Source organism: Chelonia mydas, chromosome 28 (genome assembly GCF_015237465.2).
Source record: "Chelonia mydas isolate rCheMyd1 chromosome 28, rCheMyd1.pri.v2, whole genome shotgun sequence".
Lineage (NCBI taxonomy): Eukaryota > Metazoa > Chordata > Testudines > Cheloniidae > Chelonia > Chelonia mydas.
The window spans coordinates 3,942,121-3,966,995 of NC_051268.2; the positions used below are offsets into that span (position 1 = coordinate 3,942,121).

At 52.9% G+C, this 24,875-nt stretch overlaps 2 protein-coding genes across 5 annotated transcripts in view; one reads left to right on the forward strand and one right to left on the reverse strand.

Moving 5' to 3' along the window:
* LOC102943236 (zinc finger protein 883) overlaps positions 1 to 24,875 on the forward strand; it is a 2,438,435-nt gene that overhangs the window by 512,669 nt on the left and 1,900,891 nt on the right. The window lies entirely within an intron of this gene.
* Positions 1 to 24,875, reverse strand: part of LOC114020163 (zinc finger protein 501) — a 1,907,800-nt gene that overhangs the window by 478,670 nt on the left and 1,404,255 nt on the right. The gene's annotated exons all lie outside the window — the stretch shown is intronic.

Consider the following 24,875-nt stretch of genomic DNA (forward strand, 5'->3'; position numbering starts at 1 on the left):
GGGTTAAGCGGGCCTTTTCCAAACTGACATTAGCCCAAAGTCTGCCTTAATTCAGCTGGATTGGAACATGTCTGTATCAAAGGAGTGATTCACTCCTGATTTTCCCAGAGACCTCGGGGGAGGTGTGGTAAGATAGAATAAGTAGGAATCGACAACAGTGAAGTTAAAGGTAAGGGTGAGCAGGTCAACAAACCTGTTCTTTTCATTCCCTCTGACGCATCTGTCACTGGTCACTCTCAGGCAGCACGCTGGGCTAGATGGACCACTGGTCTGACCCTGTATTACCAGTCTTTCATTTTTATGTAAGCCATCTACAGCCTTGTCTACACTGGCAAGCTTCTGAACAGGAAAGCAGTTTTTTGTGGTGTAACGTCTGAGATGTACGCACGGCCAAGCCACTTAGTGCACAGAAACTGCACAGTTGTAGCGCTTTAAAAAACCCACCCCGACAAGTGTTGTACAGCTCTCTGCACTGGGGCTACAGCACTGCGGTGCCAGTGTAGACTCCCTGGTGGATTACAGGGCTGTGATTGGCCTCTGGGAGGTGTCCCACAATCCCTGTTCTCGCTTCTCTGGTCATCAGTTTGAACTCTACTGCACTGCCCTCAGGTGACCAACCATGAACCCTCCCCCTTAAATTCCTTGGGAATTTTGAAAGTCCCCTTCCTGTTTGCTCAGTGACACATGCAATGGTCTCAGCGCATCTTTCCAGGTGACCATGCCTGCTCCACGCACCAGGTGATCCCTCCCTTTGGAGCAATGCCAAGCTGCTGAACCTCATCAGCATTTGGGGAGAGGAGGTTTTCCACTCCCAGCTGTGCTCCAGATGTGGGAATTATGATACCTACAGACAGATTTCACGATGTATGAGAGAAAAGGGCCATGACCAGGACACACTGCAGTGCAGGGTCAAAGTGAAGGAGCTGCGGAATACCTACCACAAGGCAGAGGAAGCAGCCGCTGCTCCAGTGCCGCACCCACAAGCTCCCACTTCTACAAAGAGCTGGGAGCGATACTCACTGGTGACCCCACCTCCACTGTGAAAGCCACTGTGGATACTTCAGTGGCTCACATGCCAGTCGAGAGTGGACTGAGCCAGGAGGAGGAAATCTTGGACGAGGATGTGGGAGGTGGAGGAGGACGCAGAGGCAGAGGACAACTCGGAGGTCAGAGATGCATGGAGCCCAGAGTTCTTCTCTACCCCGGAGGAGGCTAGCCAGTCACAGCAGTCAGAGTTGGCGAAGCACAAACAGGAGAGGAGGCCTTTGGTAAGTGGCTTTGATCTGGGGAATCACTGAAGCGAGTTGTTGGGGACAGGAGGGTTGCAGAAAGCAGGCTTGTGTCTCTATGATGTGCATACCACCACATGCCTAGTCTGAGTGGCGGAACAGGGTGATGATTGACTCCCTCACTTCATGGGAATCTGCCTCAGAGATCTCCATGAAACTCTCATGACACTGGGCAATCCGCTGCTGCAGGATCTTTGGCAGAGTTGCTTTGTTTCTTGCCCCATTAAGGGTAATTTTCCTGTGCCACTCTGGTGTCACCAGGGGGAGGAGGGGCGGAGACCATTGCTGCACACAGATGAGCCACGTAAGGGCCAGGGCGGACACCACAGTCTTGGAGAAGACCATCCTTTGATTCCCTGCTCACCCTCAGGAGCAAGATATCTTCCGTAATGGAAACAGCCTGTGGAAAATGTGGGCACACAAATGATTATAAGGCCCCCTGCCTACAGTGCTGTCTCTCCCCAAGAGCCACGTGTCCGCTGTATAGTACCGTCCTGGACAGTGATTTCCCCTACCCCCGCTGTTACCATTTTGGCGGTCATGGGGCTCATGTGTGCTTGGCTGGGGACAGCCAGTTAGTGATAGGTATGTGAATAGTGGCTGTATTTTAAATCACTGCATCAATGGTCTGTGTGTTGCAAACAATACTGCTTGTGTAAAATATTGCATTTTGGCTTCACAGATATGACCTTGAGAGCCCAGTCTCACTCTTTGTTGTTGACGGCTGTTCAGAATTAGAGAGTGGCCATGAAGAACTAAAGAGAATTTTCTGCATGATGTCATGATGCACTCCAAGGCCGAAAGACAAGAATTGAAGGAGTGTGGGGACAGCGAGAAGAGGGACTGAAAGGAGAATGAGGTGCGCCAGAACAAAGCCACGTATGGGCTCTTAAACGTTACGGAGCGCCAAGCGGAGACAGTCCAGGCGCTACTAGCACTGCCAACCAAGCAGCTCCATGCCCACCCTCCCCTGCAGACGCTATCGCAAAACTCTTTCCCTTGCGCCTCCCTGACACCGTCAACACACTCTTATCAACCTCCTGCCTCCAGTCTGTACCCGCTGCATTCCACCCCTGCCCCATCACAGTCCAGCCCTGTGGACTCCCAGTACCCACTGCACTCCACACCCGTCCCTCTGCAGTTTATTCCTGCTGAAGTACAGGTTCCCGCTGCACTGTACTCCAAAGGGTAAGGTTGCATATAATACCTGGACATACACAAATCTTTAACCATCCCGGGACCTCACCTCCTCATGGGACCCTCCCTTTCCCCATCCCCCACAGTGCTGATTCGTTTTTCTTTTTTGTTTGTTTGTCTCTCTTCTCTGGCGGTTGCTTTCAAACCAAAACTATTCTTTTATTAAAAAGCAATCTGTATTCCATTAAATGAAAGCAAACAGAGCCCTGCAAAGCAACAGGCAGTTTTCCTAAGCCTTCATAGTGCATCGTCTGCACCAATCACCTCCTAGCATTACAAGCTGTGATACAACATGATAGAACAAAAAAAAAAGGTGTTTTTATTTGCATAACACACTTAAAAAACTAAACCAACAGCATATGCAATGTGTAACACAGCAGCCAAACACAATTGTTTTCTCATTAGCTTCAGGGGAGGGAAGTGTTCAAGCTTGCCTGGGCCCAGAGCGGGGGGCTTCCTCGACTCTCATCTTCCACCCTTCCGAGTTACCTGGTGGCCCAGAGCAAGGGGGCTTCATCGACTCTCAAGGTCTGCCACCCCCTCGAGTTACCTGGCACCACACCCAGTGTCACCAACAATTGCCTCCTTTGAAAGCACCCAACAAGGGGGCAGGCTGTGGAGTGGACAATCCGAGGGGGGGGCACGTGCACCCACGTGTGAAAGGACCCCTCTAAGGTAGTGGTGTCCGCAGCAGCAATGGCTGGGGCTGGGGTCCCTTACTCTCTCCCCCAATCAAAGGGTCAAACAAAGGGAACCGGATGGGGACACCGAGCAGAGAACCTCGGACAGCACCCACCGCTCCTCAAAAGCATCAAGGGAGTCGGACGCCGCCCAGAGGAACTCCTCCCGGATACGTGAGCGGACCGAGGATCGGAAAACGGCCCCACAGTCACAGGAAACTCCATCGGCCAACCTCCTCTCTCTGGTTTTATAGATGGCCGTTTTAGCCAGGGCCAGGAGGAGGTTAATTAGGAGATCCCGTGACTTTGTGAGGCCACGGATGGGGAGTGCATAAATAAAAAACTGAGGGGAAAAATGCAACCAAAAACATAACAGAAGATTTGTGAGGAGCTGGAACAGGGGCTGCAGCCTGGCGCACTCCAAATATACGTGCTCCAGGGTTTCCCTCACACCGCAAAAGGGACAAGTATCTGGGATGGGGGTGAACCGCGCCAAGTACGTGCCTGTGCCTACAGCTCCGTGAAGGAGCTGCCAACTGATGTCCCCGACGGGCCTCGGAACCAAGGTGGAATATAGGCTGGCCCGCCAGGGCTGCTCAGCCTCCAAAGGTGGCCGAAGGTCTTGCCACTTTGTGTCGGGGCGGGACACTAGGGTGAGGGCGTGAAGGGAGTGGAGCACGAGCGTGTGTAGATGTTTCCTTGGCGCAGATTGGAAGCATACCGGCTGAAGATCATGCGAGGTAGGAGGTCTGGAGAGCCCCATGTGTCAAGCAAGCATCAGGGGATCCAGCCAGTCTCCCTGGTCGTAGTCCAGGAGGTCTCCGACTCTCGTGACTTCTGCCAGGATCGAGCTCTGGCGCACCGAGCGGGACTCCGCCACCTGCACACGGAGCTGGGGGTTCTGTAGCAGGGGCTCCGCGAGGAGATCTGCCCCCTTGGTGGCCGCCATGGATCTGGTCATTAAAAACAGTTTCCAAGTCCGGAGGAGGTCCTGGTAGAAGACCGGCAGCCCGGAGAGGTCTTGCGGAAGACCTCCCAGACGGAGATAAAAGAGCTGCCGATCATATCGGAGCCCTAGGATGTGGTGTAGGATGGTGTGCACCAGTATGCTCCACGCCGTACTGCCTGCACCATAGAGGAGCCTCTGTAGGGCCTAGAGGCGGAAGACGCGGACCTGAGTGTGCAGACAACTGTTCAGGAAGGACAGGCAGGGCAGAAAAGGTGGGGGAGTAGCACTGTATGTAAGGGAGCAGTATGACTGCTCAGAGCTCCGGTATGAAACTGCAGAAAAACCTGAGTGTCTCTGGATTAAGTTTAGAAGCGTGAGCAACAAGGGTGATGTAGTGGTGGGAGTCTGCTATAGACCACCGGACCAGGGGGAGGAGGTGGATGAGGCTTTCTTCCGGCAACTCGCAGAAGCTACTAGATCGCACGCCTTGGTTCTCATGGGTGATTTTAATCTTCCTGATATCTGCTGGGAGAGCACTACAGCCGTGCATAGACAATCCAGGAAGTTTTTGGAAAATGTAGGGGACAATTTCCTGGTGCAAGTGCTAGAGGAGTCAACTGGGGGGGGAGCTTTTCTTGACCTGCTGCTCACAAACCGGGAAGAATTAGTAGGGGAAGCAAAAGTGGAGGGGAATCTGGGAGGCAGTGACCATGAGATGGTTGAGTTCAGGATCCTGACACAGGGAAGAAAGGTAAGCAACAGAATACGGACCCTGGACTTCAGGAAAGCAGACTTCGACTCCCTCAGGGAGTGGATGGGTAGGATCCCCTGGGGGACTAACATGAAGGGGAAAGGAGTCCAGGAGAGCTGGCTGTATTTCAAGGAATCCCTGTTGAGGTTACAGGGACAAACCATCCCGATGAGTCGAAAGAATAGTAAATATGGCAGGCGACCAGCTTGGCTTAACGGTGAAATCCTTGCGGATCTTAAACATAAAAAAGAAGCTTACAAGAAGTGGAAGATTGGACAGATGACTAGGGAAGAGTATAAAAATATTGCTCGGGCATGTAGGAATGAAATCAGGAGGGCCAAATCGCACCTGGAGCTGCAGCTAGCAAGAGATGTTAAGAGTAACAAGAAGGGTTTCTTCAGGTATGTTGGCAACAAAAAGAAAGCCAAGGAAAGTGTGGGCCCCTTCCTGAATGAGGGAGGCAACCTAGTGACAGAGGATGTGGAAAAAGCTAATGTACTCAAAGCTTTTTTTGCCTCTGTCTTCACGAACAAGGTCAACTCCCAGACTGCTGTGCTGGGCAGCACAGCATGGGGAGTAGGTGGCCAGCCCTCTGTGGAGAAAGAAGTGATTAGGGACTATTTAGAAAAGCTGGACGTGCACAAGTCCATGGGGCCGGATGCGTTGTATCCAAGAGTGCTAAAGGAATTGGCGGCTGTGATTGCAGAGCCATTGTCCCTTATCTTTGAAAACTCATGGCGAACGGGGTAAGTCCTGGAAGACTGGAAAAAGGCTAATGTAGTGCCAGTCTTTAAAAAAGAGAAGAAGGAGGATCCTGGGAACTACAGGCCAGTCAGTCTCACCTCAGTCCCCGGAAAAATCATAGAATCATAGAATATCAGGGTTGGAAGAGACCTCAGGAGGTCATCTAGTCCAACCCCCTGCTCAAAGCAGGACCAATCCCCAATCAAATCATCCCAGCCAAGGCTTTGTCAAGCCTGACCTTAAAAACTTCCAAGGAACTAGATTCTACCACCTCCCTAGGTAACGCATTCCAGTGTTTCACCACCCTCTTAGTGAAAAAGTTTTTCCTAATATCCAACCTAAACCTCCCCCACTGCAACTTGAGACCATTACTCCTTGTCCTGTCCTCTTCTACCACTGAGAATAGTCTAGAACCATCCTCTCTGGAACCACCTCTCAGGTAGTTGAAAGCAGCTATCAAATCCCCCCGCATTCTTCTCTTCCGTAGACTAAACAATCCCAGTTCCCTCAGCCTCTTCTCATAAGTCATGTGTTCCAGACCGCTAATCATTTTTGTTCCCCTTCGCTGGACTCTCTCCAATTTATCCACATCCTTCTTGTAGTGTGGGGCCCAAAACTGGACACAGTACTCCAGATGAGGCCTCACCAATGTCGAATAGAGGGGAACGATCACGTCCCTCGATCTGCTCGCTATGCCCCTACTTATACATCCCAAAATGCCATTGGCCTTCTTGGCAACAAGGACACACTGCTGACTCATATCCAGCTTCTCGTCCACTGTCACCCCTAGGTCCTTTTCCGCAGAACTGCTGCCTAGCCATTCGGTCCCTAGTCTGTAGCGGTGCATTGGGTTCTTCCGTCCTAAGTGCAGGACCCTGCACTTATCCTTGTTGAACCGCATCAGGTTTCTTTTGGCCCAATCCTCCAATTTGTCTAGGTCCCCCTGTATCCTATCCCTGCCCTCCAGCATATCTACCACCCCTCCCAGTTTAGTATCATCTGTAAATTTGCTGAGAGTCCAATCCACACCATCCTCCAGATCATTTATGAAGATATTGAACAAAACCGGCCCCAGGACCGACCCGTGAGGCACTCCACTTGACACCGGCTGCCAACTAGACATGGAGCCATTGATCACTGCCCGTTGAGCCCGACAATCTAGCCAACTTTCTACCCACCTTATAGTGCATTCATCCAGCCCATACTTCTTTAACTTGCTGACAAGAATACTGTGGGAGATCGTGTCAAAAGCTTTGCTAAAGGCAAGAAACAATACATCCACTGCTTTCCCTTCATCCACAGAATCAGTAATCTCATCATAGAAGGCTATTAGATTAGTCAGGCATGACCTACCCTTGGTGAATCCATGCTGACTGTTCCTGATCACTTTCCTCTCGTGTAAGTGCTTCAGGATTGATTCCTTGAGGACCTGCTCCATGATTTTTCTGGGGACTGAGGTGAGGCTGACTGGCCTGTAGTTCCCAGGATCCTCCTTCTTCTCTTTTTTAAAGACTGGCACTACATTAGCCTTTTTCCAGTCATCTGGGACTTCCCCCGTTCGCCACGAGTTTTCAAAGATAATGGCCAATGGCTCTGCAATCACATCCGCCAATTCCTTTAGCACTCTCAGATTCAACTTGTCCGGCCCCATAGACTTGTGCACGTCCAGCTTTTCTAAATAGTCCCTAACGACCTCTTTCTCCACAGAGGGCTGGCCACCTACTCCCCATGTTGTGATGCCCAGCGCAGCAGTCTGGGAGCTGTCCTTGTTAGTGAAGACAGAGGCAAAAAAAGCTTTGAGCACATTAGCTTTTTCCACATCCTCTGTCACTAGGTTGCCTCCCTCATTCAGGAAGGGGCCCACACTTTCCTTGGCTTTCTTCTTGTTGCCAACATACCTGAAGAAACCCTTCTTGTTACTCTTGACATCTCTTGCTAGCTGCAGCTCCAGGTGCGATTTGGCCCTCCTGATTTCATTCCTACATGCCCGAGCAATATTTTTATACTCTTCCCTGGTCATATGTCCAACCTTCCACTTCTTGTAAGCTTCTTTTTTATGTTTAAGATCCGCTAGGATTTCACCGTTAAGCCAAGCTGGTCGCCTGCCATATTTACTATTCTTTCGACTCATCGGGATGGTTTGTCCCTGTAACCTCAACAGGGATTCCTTGAAATACAGCCAGCTCTCCTGGACTCCCTTCCCCTTCATGTTAGTCCCCCAGGGGATCCTACCCATCCACTCCCTGAGGGAGTCGAAGTCTGCTTTCCTGAAGTCCAGGGTCCGTATCCTGCTGCTTACCTTTCTTCCCTGCGTCAGGATCCTGAACTCAACCAACTCATGGTCACTGCCTCCCAGATTCCCCTCCACTTTTGCTTCCCCTACTAATTCTTCCCTGTTTGTGAGCAGCAGGTCAAGAAAAGCTCCCCCCCAGTTGGCTCATCTAGCACTTGCACCAGGAAATTGTCCCCTACATTTTCCAAAAACTTTCTGGATTGTCTATGCACCGCTGTATTGCTCTCCCAGCAAATATCAGGAAAATTAAAGTCACCCATGAGAACCAGGGCGTGCGATCTAGTAGCTTCTGCGAGTTGCCGGAAGAAAGCCTCATCCACCTCATCCCCCTGGTCTGGTGGTCTATAGCAGACTCCCACCACTACATCACTCTTGTTGCTCACACTTCTAAACTTAATCCATAGACACTCAGGTTTTTCTGCAGTTTCATACCGGAGCTCTGAGCAGTCATACTGCTCCCTTACATACATTGCTACTCCCCCACCTTTTCTGCCCTGCCTGTCCTTCCTGAACAGTTTATAGCCATCCATGACAGTACTCCAGTCATGTGAGTTATCCCACCAAGTCTCTGTTATTCCAATGACATCATAATTCTTTGACATCACCAGGACCTCCAGTTCTCCCTGCTTGTTTCCAAGGCTTTGTGCATTTGTATACAAGCACTTGAGATAACCTGCTGATCGCCCCTCCTTCTCAGTATGAGGCAGGAGCCCGCCCCTCACAGACGTTCCTGCCTGTGCTTCCTCCCGGTATCCCGCTTTCCCACTTACCTCAGGGCTTTGGTCTCCTTCCCCCGGTGAACCTAGTTTAAAGCCCTCCTCACTAGGTTAGCCAGCCTGCTCGCAAAGATGCTCTTCCCTCTCTTCGTAAAGATGGAGCCCATCTCTGCCCAACACTCCTCCTTCATGGAACACCATCCCATGGTCGAAGAATCCAAAGCCTTCTCTCCGACACCACCTGCGTAGCCATTCGTTGACTTCCACGATCCGACGGTCCTTGCCCCGTCCTTTTCCTTCCACGGGGAGGATGGACGAGAACACCACTTGCGCCTCAAACTCCTTTATCCTTCTTCCCAGAGCCACGTAGTCCGCAGTGATCCGCTCAAGGTCATTCTTGGCAGTATCATTGGTGCCCACGTGGAGAAGCAGGAAGGGGTAGCGATCCGAGTGCTTGATGAGTCTCGGCAGTCTCTCCGTCACATCACGAATCTTAGCCCCTGGCAAGCAGCAGACTTCTAGGTTTTCCCGGTCAGGGCGGCAGATATATGACTCAGTCCCCCGGAGGAGAGAGTCCCCGACCACCACCACCTGCGTCCTTCTCTTGGGAGTGGTGGTCGTGGAACGCCCCATCTCAGGACAGTGCATCTCATGCCTTCCAACCAGCGGAGTCTCCTTCTGCTCCCTTCCCTCAGACGTATCATCTGGTCCACTCTCCATGGACTCCATCATGGAGCAGGTCCTCAAGGAATCAATCCTGAAGCACTTACACGAGAGGAAAGTGATCAGGAACAGTCAGCATGGATTCACCAAGGGAAGGTCATGCCTAACTAATCTAATCACCTTCTATGATGAGATTACTGGTTCTCTGGATGAAGGGAAAGCAGTGGATGTATTGTTTCTTGCCTTTAACAAAGCTTTTGACACGGTCTCCCACAGTATTCTTGTCAGCAAGTTAAAGAAGTATGGGCTGGATGAATGCACTATAAGGTGGAGAGAAAGTTGGCTAGATTGTCGGGCTCAACGGGCAGTGATCAATGGCTCCATGTCTAGTTAGCAGCCGGTATCAAGTGGAGTGCCCCAAGGGTCGGTCCTGGGGCCAGTTTTGTTCAGTATCTTCATAAATGATCTGGAGGATGGTGTGGATTGCACTCTCAGCAAATTTGCGGATGATACTAAACTAGGAGGAGTGGTAGATATGCTGGAGGGTAGGGATAGGATACAGAGGGACCTAGAGAAATTGGAGGATTGGGCCAAAAGAAATCTGATGAGGTTCAACAAGGATAAGTGCAGAGTCCTGCACTTAGGACGGAAGAACCCAATGCACTGCTACAGACTAGGGACCGAATGGCTAGGCAGCAGTTCTGCGGAAAAGGACCTAGGGGTGACAGTGGACGAGAAGCTGGATATGAGTCAACAGTGTGCCCTTGTTGTCAAGAAGGCCAATGGCATTTTGGGATGTATAAGTAGGGGCATAGCCAGCAGATCGTGGGACCTGATCATTCCCCTCTATTTGACATTGGTGAGGCCTCATCTGGAGTATTGTGTCCAGTTTTGGGTCCCGCACTACAAGAAGGTTGTGGATAAATTGGAGAGAGTCCAGCGAAGGGCAACAAAAATGATTAGGGGTCTGGAACACATGACTTATGAGGAGAGGCTGAGGGAACTGGGATTGTTTAGTCTGCAGAAGAGAAGAATGAGGGGGGATTTGATAGCTGCTTTCAACTACCTGAGAGGTGTTTCCAAAGAGGATGGTTCTAGACTATTCTCAGTGGTAGAAGAGGACAGGACAAGGAGTAAAGGTCTCAAGTTGCAGTGGGGGAGGTTTAGGTTGGATATTAGGAAAAACTTTTTCACTAAGAGGGTGGTGAAACACTGGAATGCGTTACCTAGGGAGGTGGTGGAATCTCCTTCCTTAGAGGTTTTTAAGGTCAGGCTTGACAGAGCCCTGGCTGGGATGATTTAGTTGGGGATTGGTCCTGCTTTGAGCAGGGGGTTGGACTAGATGACCTCCTGAGGTCACTTCCAACCCTGATATTCTATGATTCTATGACACTTCAGGCCCTGTGCTCCTTCCTTCAGGGGTTGATGGAGAACCCCTGCAGGGGCCCAGTGCATTCCTGACCAAAAGAACCCTAGAATCAATGTCCGGAGGTTGGTCAGGAAACCTGGGGCCGGGATCAGGGTGTTGAGCCGGTACCAGAGCATGGACAGGACTAGTTGATTAAGCACCAGCGCTCTCCCTCGGAGAGAGAGACATCGGAGTAGTCCCGTCCATTTCCGGAGCCCCTCTATCACCCCGCCCTCTAAATTTTCCCAGTTCTCCGGTGGAGAGGGATGTGTGGCAGAAAGGTAAACGCCAAGGTAGAGCAGCGGACCCGCACTCCACCGGATAGTCTGAAGCGTAGGTGGGAGGGAGCTCACCTGCCGCCAGTCTCCTACCGCCAAGCCAGAGCTCTTGACCCAGTTGACCCGGGCGGAGGAGGCTGCTGAATACATGGCCTGGCAAACCTCCACCTAGGCCAAGTCACCTGGGTCCTGGACCACAAGGATCACGTCATCAGCGTATGCCGACAGGACGAGCCGCAGCTCCGGCTCCTGCAGCACCAACCCTGTCAACCTCCTGCGGAGGAGACAGAGGAAGGGCTCGATCACCAGAGTGTACAGCTAGCCCAAGAGGGGGCACCCCTGCCCTACTTCTCGCCTGAAGCTGACCAGTTCAGTCAGGGTCCAGTTCAGCTTAACCAGACTCTCTGTGGAAGCATACAGCACCCGGAGAAAACTCACAAACTGGGGTCCGAAACCAAATGCCTGCAGAGTGCTCAGGAGGTACCCTTGGTCCACCCTATTGAAAGCCTTCTCTTGATTTAGGGACAGGAGGGCGAACGACAACCGTCTCTACATCCGAGTTCCAAAAGGTCCCGAACCACAAATAGGTTATCAAAGATACTGCGGTCCAGGACGGTGTAGGTCTGGTCTGGGTGGATCACGTCCGCCAGCACAGACCCTAGCTGCAGCTAGATTGCTTTCACTACTATTTTGTAGTCCGTGCTGAGGAGCGAGACGGGGCGCCAATTTCGTAAGTCACGGAGGTCCCCCTTTTTTGGCAATAAGGCGAGCACAGCTCACCTGCACGAAAGAGGGAGGACCCTGCTCTGCAGAGACTCGGCCCAGACTGTGACTAGGTCTGGGCTGAGGACATCCCAAAACACGCGGTAGAACTCCACAGTCAGCCCGTCCATACCGGGAGACTTATTAGTGGGCATACAATGGAGGGCTTCTGAGAACTCGGCCAGAGTGAGAGCAACTCTAACCGGTCTTGGTTACTCACACTGACCGTAGGGAGCTCCTCCCAGAGCACTCTGCAAGCACTAGGGTCCGTCGGATCCGGGGAGAAAAGACTTGCGTAGAAGGCCTGGGCCCTCCCGCACATTTCCACTGGTTCCGTAAGGGGGGTGCCGTCCTCTGCCAGGAGGCAGGTGATGTGTTTTTTAGCCCACTTCGTTTTCTCCAGGGCATAGAAGAAGCGGGAGCTGCAATCCATCTCCCGAAGGAGGCGGATGCGGGATCGAACAAAAGCGCCCCAGCCCCGATGGTCCGCGAGGGCCTGGCGCTCCTCCCGCTTCTCCCAGCATGCTCCGCAGAGGAGCGGGTCCTCGGGGCTGGTGGCCAAACGCCTCTCCAGCTCTAAGACCTCCCATTCCAACTGCTCCATCGCCGCATTTCTCCGTTGGCTGGTGCCCCGGGTGTAGTCGCAGCAGAAAAGCCGGGCGCGCACCTTCCCCAGGTCCCACCATCGCTGCGCCGAGGGAAAGGCACACTGCTGCCCTCGCCAGGCCGGCCAGAATTCCCGGAAGCACATCATGAAGCCCTCATCCTCCAACAGGCTGTTGTTAAAATGCCAATGGGCCAGACCCGGCCTCTCCACACAGAGGGAGGCTGTCACAGTTGCTAGGTGATGGTCAGAAAATGGGGCCAGCCGAATGCTGGAGGAGTGGCCTTGTGAGAGATGGAAGCGTGATAAATAAATGCGGTCCAACCGGGATTGGCTCGACCGATGGGCTTCCACTGAGACAAAGGTGAACATGGAAGTGTTATCCAGGTGGTGGTCACGCCAGATGTCCACTAGGGCGTGATGTTTGACTATCTCCCTGAGCGTGTCCGTGGTGGCCGGGCTCTGCTCGGTCCCTGAGCGGTCCCGCTCCTCGAGGGTTGTATTAAAATCCCCTCCCAGGACCAGGCACTCATGAGAATCTAAGGTGCCGAGGAAGGCGGACGCCCGCTGATAGAATTGCAGCCGCTCCGGGCCCAATATTGGGGCATAGACGTTAACAAGGTTAACCACGAGCCCCTCCAAATGGACCCGGAGATGCAGCAGGTGACCTGGCACGGCCTTGGTGACCCCTAGCACCTCGGGCCGTAGATCGGGGGAGAACAGGGTTGCCACTCCATCCTGTTGAACCGTGGAATGTCTAAAGTAGACCCTGTTCCTCCACTCCAGCCGCCAATTGTCTTCGGCGGTTGGATCCGTATGGGTCTCCTGCAGGAAAACCACAGAGTACCCTCCCTCCCAAAGGAAGGAGAGCACCTGGGACCTGCGGAGAGCCATCCTACAACCCTGGGTGTTCAACGTTGCGATGGTGAGCGGTGTCATGGGGGGGGACCTGGGGGGGGATCCTCACTGGCAGGGATGCTCGCATCGCCCAGCGGGCCGTGCAACAGTCCTTGACCCATCCCGTAGGTGAGTAATTGGTCACGGAAGACGCGGACCCACCAGTAGGCCACGGCATCCCCCTTCCCTGTCCCTTTACCTTCCCCCATGAGGGCCCTTGTGGCCCGGAGGATTTGAGAAAAGTCCCCCCATTGCTGGAGAGCAAGCTGTACCCTTTTGTGGGAGCCACAGACATCCTCTAAAAACTTTCTCAGCTCTTGGGGGGGTGGGGTTACGGTTTCCTGCTGCACCCTTGGTGCAGCCCTGTGGCCCACTAAAACGGGCAAGCAGAGTGCAGACCCCCTACAGGTTACCTGATGGGCTGGAGCTTCTAGGCCTGCCTCAAGCCATGGGGCGATAGGGGGCGGTGGAGAGAAAATAGCAGCCCCTAATGAGTCGGGGCAGGAGAACACAAAGACCGCTCCCTGAGGGTCATCAGTTGGAAAAGTGAAGGAGACAGCCCCGGGGGCGGCGATAACATTGCAAGAGGTAAACTGGATAGGGACAGGAGCAGAGGCGAGGTTCTGGGTTTTGGGAGGGAAGCAGCTGGATGGCGGCGCCTCCCGATCAGGCTCGAAGGTTAAGGGGGTGGGAAGGGAGCTCTCAGTGATACCGGGCGTGGGCTCTATGGTGGATTTAGTGGCCACAGCATCAGGAGGTGGATTATCTTCTGTAGGCCCCCGCCTGGGAAGGAAGTCGGTTGCTCCGCACCAACGAGGGGTGCCCCTGGTGACTCGTGTCCCAGCCGCGTGGTGCCGGCTGTCACCTGAGCAGGCTCGGTGGTCTTCAGCGGGGTGCCATCAGCGGCCGGGTCGATGGAGGAGTCCAGGGGCGCCTCGGAGGTGGGAGCAGAAGCAGCACTTAGGGGGAGGGAGCATGGGGAAAAGAGGGGTGGAGTGAGGTCGCCCAAATCGAGGTTTGCTGGCAAAAGGTCATCCTCCCCCTGGGTGACCGGGGTCGGATCTAGGACCTCGATCTCCTAGAACATGGAGGAGAGAACACTTTCCGTTGCCCTGGGGTTCTCCCCGCTGGCACCCGCCACGACGATTGCCTCGGGGTTCACGGGGGCTTCCTCGAGGGTCTCGGAGGGGAGGGTCTCCCGTGGAGGGGAGACACTACCTTCCGGTGCTACCACGTCTTTCCCGGCTGACACCGGTGGATGGGATGCACTCGTGGGCAAAGTGGAAGGTTCGGCATCGGTGTCCCTCTTCCTGGTCTTCCAGGGGGCCTCTGCCTCGGGTAGATGAGGCGGAGCTCAAGCCTTCCGCTTGCCTTGCTTCCCTTGGACTAGGGCCCAGCTCTCCATGGCATCATCTGGGGGCTGGTTAGCAGGGGTCGTGTCAGGGGGTAAAGGCGATGGCTCAGGGACTAGGGGGGCGGGGTGGGGTAGCATAAGGGAGGGAGGATTCTCCCTGCGGGAGACTCTCTCCCATGCTTGGTGGTATCTCTGCCACACCCTCCTTCATAGGCCCTGTCAGATTGTCAGCAGCGAGGGCGGGGCTCTCCCGCTCGTCTGGGCGTTGTAGGGGAGGTGCCCCTTGGGGCTGAGTGGGAGAAGTGGTCCGAAGAGGAGGGGGGGCGTGTTCGGGTATTGGGTGGCCAGGGGCATCAGCAATGATGGGGCCGATGTCCTGCCGGGTCTCGGGGATCCCAGATACCCCTCCTTGCCGGGCTAAGGGTCAGTCCCTCCGGACATGCCCTGACGCGCGGCAGAGGTAGCACCGGGCTTCCCCCGTGGAGAAATACACCTGGTAACGGGCCCCCTGGTGGGGGACTAGGAAGGACCCCTCGAGTGCCTCTCCGTCACGCTCCGCCGATGGCAGTAGAAGCTGCACTTGCCGGCAGAAGGAAAAGATGTGACGGAGAGTGGGGTCCTTGCAGCCCCATGGGAGAGGGCTGATAACAGAAACAGGTTTCCCCAGGGTGGAAAGGGCGGGTAACAGGGCAGCACTGGGGAGAAAAGGAGGGACAGAGGTCAGGACCAGGCAGACACCCAGATCCTCTAGCGGCTCTAGGGGGACAAACACCCCCCCCCCCCCACCGCCAGGCCCCTCTCCACCGCTTCCTGGACGGCAGCCTCCGATGCTAAGAAGAAGACGACCTTCCCATACATTTTGGAGGCCGCCACAGTGGCTGAGGGCCCCACCACCCTCGCCAACGCCCACACGTAGGTCTCCACGTGGGGTGAGGCGGGCACCAGGAGGCATCGGACACTGCTTCCTTGTCATGGTGGGGAAGGGGCCCTGGCCGCTGTTGGAGGCAGTGGGCGGGAGAGATGATGAGGTGGCAGGCAGGGGGGGCTGCCACCACCTGGGCATATGTCCTGGGCGTTCAGGGAGGGACACTCCCAGAGCTAGTGAAGGGGGCAGGGGGGAGGGACGCCATGGTTGGTGGCGGGGCCGCAGCAGTGGGGGTGGCCTCTGCCATGGAGGGCCTGGTGGTTTTAGCGGGGCCTTTCCCGCTGGCTGGGGGGGCGGTGGGCATGGCAGCGGCGGAGGTCACCCCGCTGCCCTCCATTGCCGATGCCCCAGCGGGGGCGGTGGCAGGTGGTTAACAGGAGTTGGGGTCAGGTAAAAAGGGACAGGCTGTGGGATGGGCAGTTCGCCGGGAGGGGGGGCACATGAACCACCGTACGCTTGTCCAGAGAGTCCTGTTTGGTTGGCTGGTGCTTCTGGCCCACATGGTGGAATCAGGGTGAGCAGCTAAGTCCAGAGGCAGATGTTAAACAGCCAGCAATGACGGTGGAGGAGGCAGTTGTGAAGATTGTAGTGTGGGGGTTGGGAGGACACAGATGGATCGGGGGGCAGCTCCATGCCACACCCCCTATGTCCTTACAAACACAGTCACGACACAATCAAGGCCTCCCCCCACACGAGAGCACAATTCAAAAGTTACTCAGTCTTGGGCCACCTCCACGGCGATTTGTAAGTTCCCCGGGTGGTTTCCCTCTGGTAGACGGCTGTTTCTCTGTCTGTTCTGGGTTTTCTTTTTTGCATTCCAGAAATGCCGGAGCAAGTGATAAGATTCCTCTCAACCGGAGATGGGTCCGCAGACATACGGCAAGCTGCTGGCTCTGGGGGCTGGGTCCTTCCACTCCTCCCCTCTGGGGAAGAGGGCCAGCAGGCCCCCCCTCTCTTGGGGAGGGGTTCAGCTGGAGCAGCAGCAGCGTCCGAGGGCAGCCAGCCAGCACTCTAGCAACAGCAGAGAAAGAAAAAAACAACAACAAAAGGAAAAGAAAGGGGGGAGAGCGTCTGGACGAGTTGGGGGGGAAGCTGAAAGCAGGGGGAAAAAGCAAGGAAAGCCCAGGCCAGAGGGAGCAGGAGAGCACTAGAAGGGAGCTTTCTTCCCTGTAGAAGGAAGAAAGTTTACTATAGATTAATTAAACCACCTGAAGCCAATTAGAGCACCTGAAGCCAGTCATCTGATAAACACCCCCTGCTTCAATCAGACAAGGAAAGGAGTTGAAGCAGAGTGGGTTGGCGTGGGAGCAGAGAGCAGTTTGGAGGGAAGCAGAGGAGAGTTGGAGAAGTGCTGTGGTGAGCTAAGAAGACCAAGATCCTCGGTAAAGGGACACCTGGTTTGTGCAGGCGGAGGGCAGGAAGCCCCACAAGCTGAAGGGCAGGAGAGGGAAGTAGCCCAGGGGAAGGAACCACTAGTTCAAGTGGTTTACCGCTATCCAATAGGGCGCATAGGCTGGGACCTGGAGTAGAGGGCGGGCCTGGGTACCTCTGTCTTCACTCCCCTCCTCTAGGACACTAGTGGGGTAGTTAATACCCCGGTTCAGCGGCGAGAAACGGTGCCCTGAACCCTCCCCAAGAAGAGAAAGCAGGAGACCCATCAAAGTAGTGCCAGCTATTTGCCATAAAGCACTGCACTCCTGTGCATAGCAACAAGTATTAGTGGCTTTCAGCTTCAAATTGCTACCTCAAGGCATTCCTGATCCTTATGGCCATGCTCTGTGCCCGTCTAATAGCCCTGGTCTCTGGCTGTTCAAATTCAGCCTCCAGGCGCTGATCCTCAGTGGTCCAGCTCTGAGTGAAGCTTTCACCCTTCCCTTCACAAATATTATGGAGTGTACAGCATGTGGCTATAAACATAGGAATATTGTCATCGGCCAGGTCCAGCCTTCCATATAGGCAGCGCTAGCGTGCCTTTAAATGGCCAAAAGCACACTCAACAGTCATTCTTCACTTGCTCAGCCTGTTGAACCACTCCTTGCTGCTGTCAAGGTGCCCTGTGTTTGGCTTCATAAGCCACAACATTAAGGGGTTGGCAGGGTCTCCCAGGATCACAATGGACATTTCGACTTCCCTTGTGATGATCTTCTGGGTCAGGAAGGAAGTCCCTGCTTGCAGCTTCCTGAATAGGCCAGTGTTCTGAAAGGTGCATACATCATGCCCCTTTTTGGACCAGCCTGCATTAATGTCTGTGAAATGCTCACGGTGATCCACAAGTGCCTGGAGAACCATAGAAAAATACCACTTGAGATTAATGTACTCGGTGGCTTGGTAGTCTCATGCCAGAATTGGAATATGTGTGCCATCTATCCCCCTCCAGAGTTAGGGAAGCCCATTTGTGCAAAGCCATCCACAATGTCAACAACGTTGCCCAGAATCACGGTCTTTCGGAGCAGGATGCAAATAATGCCCTGCACACTTTTGTCCAAAGCCCAAAATCGGCGTTCCACTGTGGTCAGCACCTCCATGAATGACACAAGCAATCTCGTGTCATAGCTAGTATGTATGGTGAGATCAATGTCAAACTCCTCTTGCCTTTGTAGTTTAAGGAATAACTCTATTGCCACTCGTGATGTGTCAGTAAGAGCGAGCGGCATATTGGTCAACAGTGCGGGATCCATTCTTGCTGCCCAAAGAGGCAGAGCGCGCAGTACACCAACCATTGAAAGATGGTGCCAAATGTGAACGGAATCACAGGGATTGCTGGGATGTGAAGCAAGGCATCACGGGACATTGGGACAGGACCCGGGATGCCCCACAAGCCTCTCCGCCTTCCCACAAGTCTTAGCGGCATAAGAGGAAGAGATGCTCAGTGGGATATCGAGTGCACAGCTCCAAATACCGCTGCAAGTGCCACTATTCTGCAGGCAGCTGACAGTGTGAACACAAAATAGCGGTTTCTCTTCAGTGCTCTCTGAACGGCACTGTAACTCCCCGTGCTGTAACTCTGCCAATGTAGACATAGCCTCAGAGAGACAGGCTGCCAGGATCCCAGGACTGATTCCCTTCGGGGAATGAAGCACAACGTCGACAGGCTATGCAGCCTTCACTTGTCTCCCTGTAAACCCTGCTAGCCGAACGTGCTGGACCATCTATGCCAGTACCTGGTTCCTAAACTGCAGCTACAGTTCCTGCTCCAGGTGAATCCAAAGGCTGAGAGGTGCAGAGATCCAACCCCTTATAACCTTAGAAACGTTTTGTTTCGTTTTCTATTTTTTGTCTTTCTTTTTATGAACTTGGAGACCTCCCAGCCTTCTATTAAATTGGGGTGTAACCGTGCGGCTCAGTGGGGGTGAGTGTGTGAACACCTCTGAAATCTACAAAGGGAAGATGTTAGGAAGAATAGTTCCCCAAATCTTAATAGCCTGGAAACTCTGCCCTATGAAATGACTGAATGCATGCTCCTCATCCCTCCTGACCTCCCAGCCCAGAGCCTGCATCCAGCACCCAAATTCCCTCCCAGAGCCTGCACCCAAATTCCCTCCCAGACCCTACACCCCTCACCCCCTCCTACACCCCATCACTTGCCCCAGCCCAGAGCCTGCACCCAGACTCCCTCCCAGAGCCTGCACCCCCAGCCCAGAGCCTGAATCCAAACTCAGTCCCAAAGCCTAAACCCCTCACACCCTCCTGCACCCCCTGTCCCAGCCCGGAGCCTGCACCCAGCACCCAAACTCTGTCCCAGAGCCTGCACCCACTCCCCCTTCCCACACACCCCCTCCAGCCCCCAAACTCCCTCCCAGAGCCTGTAACCCCACCCCATCCTGCACCCCTGCCCCAACCCAGAGCCTGCACCCAGCACCCAAACTCCATCCCAGGGCCTGCACCCCAGACCCCCTTTCCCCCAAGCTCCCTCCCAGTGCCTACACCCTGCACCCCTCCTGCACTCCAATTGATAGGCACCAACTTTTCCAGGTGCTAGTGGGTGCTTGCCTCCAGCCCTGCCCTGACTCCACCCCTGCCCTGCCCTGCCCTGCCCTGCCCTGCCCCCACCCCACCCCTATCCCAACCACTTCCCCAAAGTCCCTGCCCCAACTCCGCCCCCTCCCTGCCCCTATTGGACCCTTCCCCAAATCCCCACCCAGCCCCGCCTCTTCCCAGAGCACACCGCATTCCCCCTCCTCATCCTCCATCCCAGCACTTGCTGCTGTAAAACAGCTGTTTTGCAGCACAAGCTCTGGAAGCAAGGGGGAGAAGCGGAGCCACAGTGCTCTCAGGGGAATGCTCAGAGCAGAGGCAGAGGTGAGCTGGGGTGGGGGGTGGGGTGAGGAGCTGCTGGTGGGTGTAGACCACCCACCAATTTTTCCCCATGGGTGCTCCAGCCCTGGAGCACCCATGGGCTATGTCCACACTAAGAAATTAGGTCAAATTTATAGAAGTTGTTTTTTTAGAAATTGTTTTTATATAGTTGATTGTGTGTGTCCCCACACAAAATGCTCTAAGTGCATTAACTCGGCGGAGAGCTTCCACAGTACCGAGGCTAGCGTTGACTTCCGGAGTGTTGCACTGTGGGTAGCTATCCCACAGTTCCCGCAGTCTCCGCCACCCATTAGAATTCTGGGTTGAGATCCCAATACGTGATGGGGCAAAAAACATTGTCACGGGTGGTTCTGGGTACATGTTGTCAGGCCCTCCCTCCCTCCCTCCCTCTGTGAAAGCAATGGCAGACAATCCCACAGCAGCAGCAACCCATTGCCTTGTGGCAGCAGACAGTGCAATAGGCCTGAAAACCATCGTCATCATGTTCGAGGTGCTCCTGGCCGCCTCAGTAACGTCGGTCAGGAACGCCTGGGCAGACATGGGCGCAGGGACTAATAAATTAGGAGTGACTCAACCAGGTCATTCTCTTTAGTCCTACAGGCAGTCCTATTGCACCATCTTCTGCTGAGCAGCCAGGAGATGAGGATGGCTAGCAGTCGTACTGCACTGTTTGCTACCAGCCAAAGATGTAAAAGATAGATGGAGTAGATGGATAGACAGCTACCGGTCAGTCGGGAATCAATTTGGAGTGGGCAAATCTACTGTGGGGGGCTGCTGTGATGCAAGTAGCCAACGCAATCAAAGATCTGCTGCTATCAAGGGTAGTGACCCTGAGAAATGTGCAGGTCATAGTGGATGGCTTTGCTACAATGGGATTCCCTAACTGTGGTGAGGCCCTGGACGGAACCCATATCACTATCGTGGCACCGGAGCACCAAGCCAGCGAGTACATAAACCGCAAGGGGTACTTTTCAATAGTACTGCAACCACTGGTGGATCACAAGGGATGTCTCACCAACATCAATGTGGGATGGCCGGGAAAGGTACATGATGCTCGCATCTTCAGGAACTCTGGTCTGTTTCAAAAGCTGCAGGAAGGGACTTTCTTCCCAGACCAGAAAATAACTATTGGGGATGTTGAAAAGCCTATAGTTATCCTTGGGGATCCAGCCTACCCCTTAATACCATGGCTCATGAAGCCATACACAGGCAGCCTGGACAGTAGTCAGGAGCTGTTCAACTACAGGCTGAGCAAGTGCAGAATGGTGGTAGAATGTGCATTTGGATGTTTAAAAGCGTGCTGGCGCAGTTTACTGACTCGGTTAGACCTCAGCGAAACCAATATTCCCCTTGTTATTACTGCTTGCTGTGTGCTCCACAATATCTGTGAGAGTAAGGGGGAGATGTTTATGGTGGGGTGGGAGGTTGAGGCAAATCGCCTGGCTGCTGGTTTCGCACAGCCAGACACCAGGGTGGTTAGAAGAGCACAGGAGGGCGCGGTGCACATCAGAGAAGCTTTGGAAACCAGTTTTATGACTGGCCAGGCTACGGTTTGAAAGTTCTGTTTGTTTCTCCTCCGGTGCACTGAATCACAGATATGTGAAATAGTTTCCTCTCTTGGATGGCAAATTCAAGGCTTATGAAGGCAGTTTTTGTCTGCAAACTAAACCTGTATATTTTGTCAAACTTAAAGAAGAAACATCAGAACTTATTACAGCTGAGATAATAAATGTTCTGAATAAGTATGGAAGCAGATAATACAAAGACAAACTTTGGTGGTCGATACAGACATGGAAGAAAACATTTGCACACCAAAGTAAAGACGAGCTTAAAAAGGGAAGTGATAGGCCTTGGATGTCCTGCTCACATCATGCACAAGTATACTGAATTACAGGGGATACTATCCTGGTAGACACTGAGAGCATTCTGATTAACATTTTTGGATATTTTCATATATTCACTGTTTGTGTGGAAACACTGCAAATTTTTTATGAGTATGTGGGACAAGAATATTGGAATATACTGGGATACATATCTGTTGGAAGATTATTACAACAAAATGTAATATGTCCTGAAAATTCTTAGCATGTGTAGAGGACAACTTTCTGATTCACAAAGTTGAGGAAAAAAACAGGGGGTTATCCATTTTGGATCTGGTTTTGACCAACAGGGGTAAATGAGTTCAGAATGTGAAAGTGGTTGGGAATGTGGGAGGGAAGTGATCATGATCTGATAGAATTCAAGATCCTGTGGAAAGGAGGACATGAGAACAGCAAAACAAGAGCACTGGTCTTCAGAAAGTTGGATTTCAACCAACTCAGAGAAATAGTAGGCAAAGTCATCTGCAAATTTGATCAGTATGCTCTGTTCCTACATCCAGGTAATTAATGAAGATGTTAAACAAAACCAGACCGAGAAGAGGAGGTTTGACTAGATAACTTTTGTGGTCTATCATTCTGTGACCACCTCTGCTCACATTTTCCTATATCTTTCTAGAAAACACAAGAGACCTCCATTGGTAATCTAATTAATAGATGGTTAAGGAAAAGGTTTCTTTGCAGAGAAGCATTGGAAAAAAGTCAAACCAGGAGCCTGGAGTTGATGAAAAGGCTGCTGTGATGGGCATTGGCAAGGCGGTTGCTTGGACTGCAATTGCTGCAACACAAAAGCCTGTGCTGCACGTCCTTGTAATTTGCTGAGTGTGTCTGCACACAGAGACCCTGATAGTGCAATCTCTGTAGGTCTTGCAGGAAATGAAGAGTTCCTCTCCTTTCACCTTCCCTTTAATTGTCACAGCCCTGGTCTACACTAGGAGTTGAGGTTGAATTTAGCAGCATTAAATTGATTTAACCCTGCACCTGTCCACACGACGAAGCCCTTTTTTTCTACTTAAAGGGCTCTTAAAATCGATTTCCTTACTCCACCCCCAACAAGGGGATTAGCACTTAAATCGGCCTTGCTGGGTCGAATTTGGGGTACTGTGGATGCAATTAGACGGTATTGGCCTCCGGGAGCTATCCCAGAGTGCTCTATTGTGACCGCTCTGGACAGCACTCTCAACTCAGATGCACTGGCAAGGTAGACAGGAAAAGGCCCGCAAACTTTTGAATTTAAATGTCCTGTTTGCATGGTCACCTGCAGCTTGCAACACTGGCCAGAGCTCATCACCAGAGGTGACTGTGATGGAGTCCCAGAATCGCAAAAGAGTTCCAGCATGGACCGAATGGGAGGTACGGGATCTGATCACTGTATGGGGAGAGGAATCCGTGCTATCAGAACTACGTTCCAGTTTTCAAAATGCCAAGACATTTGTCAAAATCTCCCAGGGGATGAAGGACAGAGGCCATAACAGGGACCTGAAGCAATGCCACGTGAAACTTAAGGAGCTGAGGCAAGCCTACCAGAAAACCAGAGAGGCAAATGGCCGCTCCGGGTCACAGCCCCAAACATGCAGCTTCTATGATGAGCTGCATGCCATTTTAGCGGGTTCAGCCACCACTACCCCTGCCGTGTTGTTTGACTCCTTCAATGGAGATGGAGGCAACACGGAAGCAGGTTTTGGGGATGAGGAAGATGATGATGAAGTTGTAGATAGCTCACAGCAAGGAAGCGGAGAAACCGGTTTTCCCGACAGCCAGGAACTGTTTCTCACCCTGGACCTGGAGCCAGTACCCCCCGAACCCACCCAAGGCTGCCTCCCGTACCTGCCAGGTGGAGAAGGGACCTCTGGTGAGTGTACCTTTTAAAATACTACACATGGTTTAAAAGCAAGCATGTTTAATGATTAATTTGCCCTGTGCAGCTCTCCAGGATGTACTCCCAAAGCCTTTGCAAAAGGTTTCTAGGGAGGGCAGCCTTATTCCGTCTACCAAGGTAGGACACTTTACCACAACCAGGCCAGTAGCACGTACTCGGGAATCATTGTAGAACAAAGTATTGCAGTGCATGTTTGCTGGCATTCAAACAACATCCATTCTTTATCTCTCTGTGTTCTCCCTCAGGAGAGTGATATCATTCATGGTCACCTGGTTGAAATAGGGTGCTTTTCTTAAGGGGACATTCAGAGGTGCCCGTTCCTGCTGGGCTGTTTGCCTGTGGCTGAACAGAAATGTTCCTCGCTGTTAGCCATGGGGAGGGGTGAGGGGCTAGCCATGCAGTGGGGGGAGGCAAAATGTGACCTTGTAATGAAAGCACATGTGCTATGTATGTTATGTTACCAGCAAGGTTTACCATGAAAGAGTGTACCCATTGTTCTATAAAATGTGTCTTTTTAAATACCACTGTCTCTTTTTTTTTCTCCACCAGCTGCATGTGTTTCAAGGATCACAGGATCTTCTCCTTCCCAGAGGCTAGTGAAGATTAGAAGGCGAAAAAAAACGCACTCGTGATGAAATGTTCTCTGAGCTCATGCTGTCCTCCCACACTGACAGAGCACAGATGAATGCGTGGAGGCAGACAATGTCAGAGTGCAGGAAAACACAAAATGACCGGGAGGAGAGGTGGTGGGCTGAAGAGAGTAAGTGGCAGGCTGAAGAGAGGGCTGAAGCTGAAAGGTGGCGGCAGCGTGATGAGAGGAGGCAGGATTCAATGCTGAGGCTGCTGGAGGATCAAACCAATATGCTACAGCGTATGATTGAGCTGCAGGAAAGGCAGCTGGAGCACAGACTGCCGCTACAGCCCCTGTGTAACCAATCACCCTCCTCCCCAAGTTCCATAGCCTCCCCACCCAGACGCCAAGAATGTGGTGTGGGGGCCTCCGGCCACCTGGCCACTCCACCCCAGAGGATTGCCCAAGCAACAGAAGGCTGGCATTCAATAAGTTTTAAAGTTTAAAACTTTTAAAGTGCTGTGTGGCCTTGTCCTTCCCTCCTCCACCACCCCTCCTGGTGCTTCTCTCCTCCACCACCCCTCCTGGGCTACCTTGGTAGTTATCCCCCTATTTGTGTGATGAATGAATAAAGAATGCATGAATGTGAAGCAACAATGACTTTATTGCCTCTGCAAGTGGTGATCGAAGGGAGGAGGGGAGGATGGTTAGCTTACAGGGA